We start from the raw sequence: 7,129 nt of genomic DNA, 5'->3' as shown, positions 1-7,129 counted from the left end.
AGTTAATATTAAACAGTGCATATTATTTTAAAAATGAAAGAAAAAGCCATCTCAGGAAAACAGTATAGTATAGAAGCTGTTAAGAGCACAGACTCTTAAGGGGGTCCACCACTTCTAGTTGCGTGACCTCGGTCAAATTACTTTCATCTTTATTTCCTATTTATAACCTATAGATGTTGATACCTACCTCATACGGTTATAAGCATTAAGGAAGATAAAATTTGGAATGTAGTATATAAATATTTGTTGAATGTGTTCTGAAGGAATCAGACTGACAGATAGGAAGTAAATAAGAACAGGATATCCCTGAGATAGATTGGGTTAGGTCTTCTGGTTTTCTCCTGTGTTTTGCACTGTATCCCTGCAAACAGAATTTGTGCCCTGGGGAACTTGCATTTAGTGTTTGATGTTCTATTAGTTGACCAGGACTGCTGTAATAAAATACCACAAACTGAGTGACTTTGAACAGAGAATTTATTGGCGTACAGTTCTGGAGGTCAGAAGTCTGAAATCAAGGTTGGTTCCTTCTGAGGGCTGTGAGGGAAGGTGTGTTCCAGGTCTCTTTACCTTGCTTGTGTTCATAGATTGCCAGTTTCACATGCATGTGGACCTCCCCCTGCATGCACACATGTCTAAAATTTCCCCTTTTATAAGGATACCAGGTATGTTGGATTAGGGCCCCCGCTAATGACTTTGTCCTGGCTGAATTACCTCTTATTCTAAATAAGGTCTCATTCTGAGGCCCTGAGAGGACTTCAGTATATGAGTTTTGCAGGGGATACAGTGCAATCTGTAATAGCTATATGAGACATGAAAGTGAAATGATTTCTGTTACTTAACAGTATTTCTGTGTTTTGTTTATTTATTTTTTATTTCTGTGTTTTAAAGCATGCTTATTTTTTTAAACTTTGATGTAAACTGATGGCATAGTCACTTTTTCTTGTACTGAAACCAGATATTCATTTATTTAAAGAAAAGTATGTCTAGCACAGGAAGAAAATTGGTAGAAATGAACAGAAATTCTTTTCATGCTTCAGTTATTTGGTATGCTACTAAATTCTCCTGGAGAAGGAAAATGGCAACCCACTCCTGTACTCTTGCGTAGGAAATCCCATGGACAGAGGAACCTGGCAGGCTACAGTCCATGGGGTCGCAAGAGTTGGGCCAACTTAGCGACTAAACCACCACTGCCACTAAATTCTCCGGAGCCTGACTTCAAGTCATTTTAGCGTTTGAACTGGCTTCAGGAATGGTACACACCTAATATTTAAGCAGATACAGAATTTACTGATCTACACATTCTATGAAATCTTCCTTGTTTTAGTTTCTCTAAGCTGCAATAACAAGGTACCATAAGCTGAATGGCTTAAGACAGCAAAGTATTGTCACAGTTCGGGCTGCTAGAAGTCTGAAATCAAGGTGTGGCCAGGGCCATGCTCCCCACAGAGTTCTAGGGAAGGATCCTTGCTTGCCTCTTTCGGCACTAGTGGCTGCTGGCAAGCCTTAGAGTGCCTTGGTCTGTAGCAGCAGAACTTGTCTTTCCTGTCTTCATGCGGCCTTCTTCCTTGTGTCTCCCATATCTTTCTCTTTGTGAGGGACCAGTCTTTGGATTAAGGGCCCACCCTAATCGAGGATGAACTCCTTTTAATTTGATGCCATGTGTAAAATCTCTGTTTCCAAGTAAGGCCACCGTCACAGGTACTGAGGCTGGGTCTTCACATCTTTTTTGGGGACACAGTTCAACCTGCAGCATTTGTCCATTGCTTTAAAAAATTAGCTTCGTTTAATTTTTCTAATCTTCCAAGTATTCCTGACTAGAAAATGGACAACTTTGTTATCATAAATTAATATTCTTGAGCCTCATTATTCTGAACCCTCCCACTGTCTTGTCAGGCCACTACCTTGGTTTTCCAGGTACAGAATTCTGCTTTACTTTCAACTCTGTCCTGCTTCAGTAGTTTGTTGCAAAGATTCCTTTCTTTTTAAGGTGCCTTTTGTCTCATACTTAATTGACCATCTCAGTGTTATGAGTTATGTTTGAAATTGTTGGACCTACTATTAGAATTTACGATGGATTTCAAGTCCAGGAGCCTTTTGTAATTGGAATGTCTATTATCTTACTACTGAATGCATCTGATCTGTACTACTTTTTGTGAAGATAGGATATTCTATATAGATAGAATGGTATGTGAAAATGAAGAAGTTCAGGGATTGATTTTAAGAACTGTGAATAGTCACAGTTTTTATTTGGGAAACAAGGCTGAAAAGGTAGAGATTGTATCCAGGTTCACCTCCAAGACCAGCCTGTCAGTGAAGTATAAGTAAATTGGGGAGATCTTTGGTAAAGATCTACTTTATTGGTAAAGTAACTGCCTTCACTTTTTAAATCTTTAAATAAATGTGTGTGTGTAGCTAAAATAAACTATTAAATTTGTCATATATATTTTGTAAAATAAGTGATTTGGGTTTTTGTAGGTATGCTCTGAATGAACTACCTTATAATTTGCCTAATGTGGAAAAGTTTATTTCCATTATATTCTCAATATGTTTCTGACATACAATGAAATGTCTTGTACTCATATTCTTTCTGTGTTAATTTTGCTTTATATGAGCTGCACAGCCTTTCAAAGGCATCTGGAAATGTCAGGTTGTTTTTTTTTTTAAACTTTCACAAATTGGAAATGTCACATTCAGACAGCTTCTGAGGAGAAATAAAAGGCTTTTTACTGTGAGTCAAGGTTCAAACTTTAAACATACATCTGGTTTTGGTTTGTGGTGTTTTGTTTACCAAGAACCAACTTTCTTGTTACCTGGATGGCACGTTAATTTAGAAGGGGAGTATCAAAGCATATGTGTCCTTGTTAAATAATAGAGTACATTGCTGGTCTTTTCTGTACCTTTCACAATACCTTGTGTAGTACTTTTCACATATTAGTATTCATAAACATTTGTTTTGCAGTAGAGTTGGAATGTCATGTGCTTTTAGAATTAGAAGGAATTTTTGGTTACTTAATCTAACCTCTAGTTTGAATCTGGACAGCAGCTGACAGATAATCCTATCTGAAAGCACTCAGGGAGTTCTATAATATTTTGATTACTTCTGTCCAACCTCTGTCCTCTGAGGGCATCACAGACCAGTCCTTTTTTACATGATGTCCTTTAAATATTTGGATAATACCTGATATTTTGACATTTATTACTGGATACATTCTGTGCTAAACATTTTTTTAAACTAAAAAAATGAAGATTTTGTTAAGCATTATGAGTTGCATTTAGTACCCTTCAAACATACTATACTACAATCTGTCTACAGTTAAGTCAAATCTAATAGCGTTACTTTTTTTGCAGAATCCATGAACTAGGGCGAAATTTCTTTTGGTTAACAGTAAGATACTTAGCTCTTAGAGACTGATGACATACTGCACTCCACTTCTGACCACTGATATGTGATAAAGAGCATCCAGAGAATTACATAGAAAGGATTTGCTTTCAAAGGATATTAAATATGAAAGCAGCAAATAAAAATGATACAAACTTGCACAAATACAGTGTGACAACTAGAATTTTTGAATTGTGTCTTTCTTTGGAAAACACACATCTTGTATTTCTGGCACTTAACATGCAGTGGAGGCTTTATAAACCTCTTTTGATTGGTTGCCTAGACATGAAACAGTTACAGTGTTTTTTGAATGTCTTGGAAGACTTCCTTAGATGTGAAACTTCTGTTAAATTATATCTATTACTAGAATAAAACCAGTGCTCAATTACTGATTTTTTAGAAGAAATCTTGTTTTTATCCTGTTTTCAATATCACATGCCAAACAAAGTGTGGGGTTTTCTTCAGGAGTAGTTTTTTTCCTTCCAGTCTTTAGTACAACTTTGATTTTGCAGTTATTTCACTCTAATCAATTATTTTTATCCTTCATTGTTTACTAAATATTGTAGAACATAGTCTAGTTATGTATTTCAGATAGAGGACTTGTATCTTACTAAAAACTAATTAAGATAGTAATGAAATGGATTACTAGGTCCTTTTAAGGGATATTTCATATTATCCATCATTTTATTTTTAATAAGAACCTATAATCATTATAAACTATGTGATTAGTCTATTTTTTTCCACATCAAGTGTAGAGTCTGTAGAATAGTATTTTTCATTCTGGATATTCTGAAACTGCCACTGCGTTATTTTTGGTTAAAATAGTTAACACATCTTGAAATTTTAATTTGTATTACTGTAAAATATGAAAATTTTCACTTTCATGTGTTTTTTAAAAAAGCTCTTATTTTCTTTTTCTGCTCTTTCCTTGTTCTGAGAGTATTTTTTTTTTCCTGTTTTCTCGAGTTCTTATTTCTTTTATCTATGTAAATTGGTACTTTTATAGAAGGCATGCAATTTGGAAAACTCTCCTTTGTTTTCTCTATCACTATTCTTTTTATAGTTTTCTTCCTATCTCTTTAAATGTCTTCCCTTTCACTTCCTTCACTGCTAGTCATTGCTTAAATGCTTGCTTTCCCCAGAGTTCTCTTAATTCCATCCTATGTTTCTTTGTTGACTTCAGCTAGTTAAACTAGTTGGTTTTGCTATTGTTTATATGCTTTTGGTTCTTAAATTTTTATTTCTAATCTAAATCATTTGCCTACTACAAGATGTCCCACTTTTAGTTTTGTAACCTCAGATTTAACATGTGCAGAATAAAGTTTATTCTCTTTCTGATACCCTCTCCCCACCCCCAAATTTATCTTCCTCTGTCCCTTGTTGGACACCATCGTCCAGTCACTTGTTCAGACTGTCCTGTCTGTCACTTTTGACTCCTCTCCCTCTGTACCTTCTGCTTTGAGTTGATTTCCACAGCTTCCTACAAGTTTGTCCAGCCATTTCTGTCATGCTGCAGAACTTTATGATTTGTTTGGAAATTAAAACTCTTGTTCTTGACATGTGGCTCTGCACATCTGGAATGATCTTCCCTTTTTTGCTGAATTCCTGCTGCTGCTTTTTAAGGCTCTGTTTAGTCATTACTTTTTGCAGGAAGGTTAGGGTCACACTGCTGTTCTCCGATAGCCGTCTCCTCTGGCGTGGCTGTTACCCCGTCGAGTTACACTTCTCTTTCCGTATGATTATCTTGTCCTGTCAGACTCTGAGCTACTGAAAGCCAGGGAGAGAGAATTTATCTTCGACCATTACATAATTCTCTCTTCCCCCAAAACATATTAATTGTGCAGAGTAATTATCAACATAATTAGTCAAGAACATGGTGTGGATTCAAGAGGAAAGTTCTCACATGCTTTTTTTTTTTTTAATTACACATGGAGAAAATGTGATTCCTTTTGTAATTCTTAACAGTACTACTGACATTATCACAGAGTTCATTTAGTCAGTATTTTGTCTTAAAAGGAAAATCACCTACTATTTCAGTTTCGGTTCTGCCTCATGTAATTTCTTACCTCCGGAGAGTAGGACGCTGGGGTGCTGTGTGCTCCCATCCAGGACCACCCCGGGCGCACTGAGAGGAGGCCTGTGGCGCAGGGCCCAGTCGTGCAGTCTGGTCTTAGAAGCAGGCGTGAACGCGTGTGTTGTGTCCTCATGGTGGTGGAGACAGAGGTGTCGGTACTTTGCTTTCCTGTTTGCAGCTCTGGTTTCTGTGTCATCCAGTGGATCCTTTCTTATTTGCTTTGCCAACTAAGCCAATGTCAGATGAAAAGAATAGGGCATTATATTTCCTTACCTTAATTTTTGTGGAGTTTTTTTTTTTTTTTTCCCCTGTATGATGATTCCAAAAGGTTTTCAAATGCGGTCTTAACAGAATTACATTTTCTAAAAACCATGCCTATTGTATATTTTATTGCTCAGGTTAACTCTGCTGAGTAATATTTTTTTTCAGTTAAGTATGGTAGAATACAGTAAAATCTAGGTATAAATCTATAAATTGACTATTTGTAAGTAAACAATACCTTTTTTTGTTTGTTTGTTTAAAATTGTGATAGTGGGGAAAAATGTGTTAAGTATAGACTGATCGATCACGAGTTGACTCAGAAGAAGAAAAGCTATTTTTTTTTTCTACAGACAGTATTTCAGAATAGTTTTGTAATGTATACAGACTTTTGTCTACGTTGTATCTTTTGCAGAGGCAAGTATTGCAATGCAGTGGAAAGACCATCTTTTAAAAAAGAATTGGAGCTTTAATTCTGTTTAATGCCTTTGTTGTCCTCTTTTCCATGAAGTTTATGTGCCTGGGAATAAAAAACAAGTAGTGAAATTGAGAATGAGAAGAAAGATGGTATAGAATTACTTACGGAAAGAGTCATGTAATAAAATACTCCTCTAATGGATTAGGATCCTTTTAAAAGGAACACTTTCCTGGAGATAAGACTCTTTTGTTCCCGTTTTTCTTTGACTCCTGTCTAATTATTCAGCAGACCCTTTCGATGCTTCCTTTGTGCCACCTCCTAGGTTCCTTCCTTTCTAAGCTCTGGGTCATTAGAACACGCATTTGGGCTTTTCCGTGTGCCGTCCTCCATAGTGAAACTGGCACTGTGCCATCTGCCTGTAATCATCCCCCACTGTCTCCGGTTTCCTCATAGTTCTCGTTCTTCAGGGGGAGCCCTCAGCTCAGCTCCCATGTCCTTTATAAAACTTTCTTTCACGTGAGCTAGGAGTGCTTTCTCTCTTCTCTCAACTTCTGTGGCCCTGGAGCCATGTGGTCCATTTGACATTAGATAGCTCCTGTCCTCCAATGTTGTCCAAATCTTGTTTTCAATTTCAGTTTTTATTTATTTTCTAATTGGAGGAAAATCACTTTACAATATTGTGCTGGTTTCTGCCATACAGCAATGTGAATCAGTCATAATTATATATGGGACCCCTCCCTCTTGAGCCTCTCTCTAAATTTCAATTTTTAAACCTTTGTCTTTTCAAGTAGTTAGTTACCTTTTGACCCTCTGTAGTTCTTACCACAGTGCCTTGTACCCAAGTTGAAGTGCAGGAGTAACGCCCATATTACGCTTTATAAGTAGTATGTGTGTGTGTGAATGGTATATGTAAATTTACATGTTAAGTGTTAGTTACTTGGGAGGGATGTGTGTGTATGCCTGTAATATTACTAAGTCTTTAAATGGTATGAAGTGTCTT

This window comes from Capricornis sumatraensis, chromosome 11, assembly GCF_032405125.1.
Source record: "Capricornis sumatraensis isolate serow.1 chromosome 11, serow.2, whole genome shotgun sequence".
Lineage (NCBI taxonomy): Eukaryota > Metazoa > Chordata > Mammalia > Artiodactyla > Bovidae > Capricornis > Capricornis sumatraensis.
Note: the sequence above shows the minus strand (reverse complement) of the source record.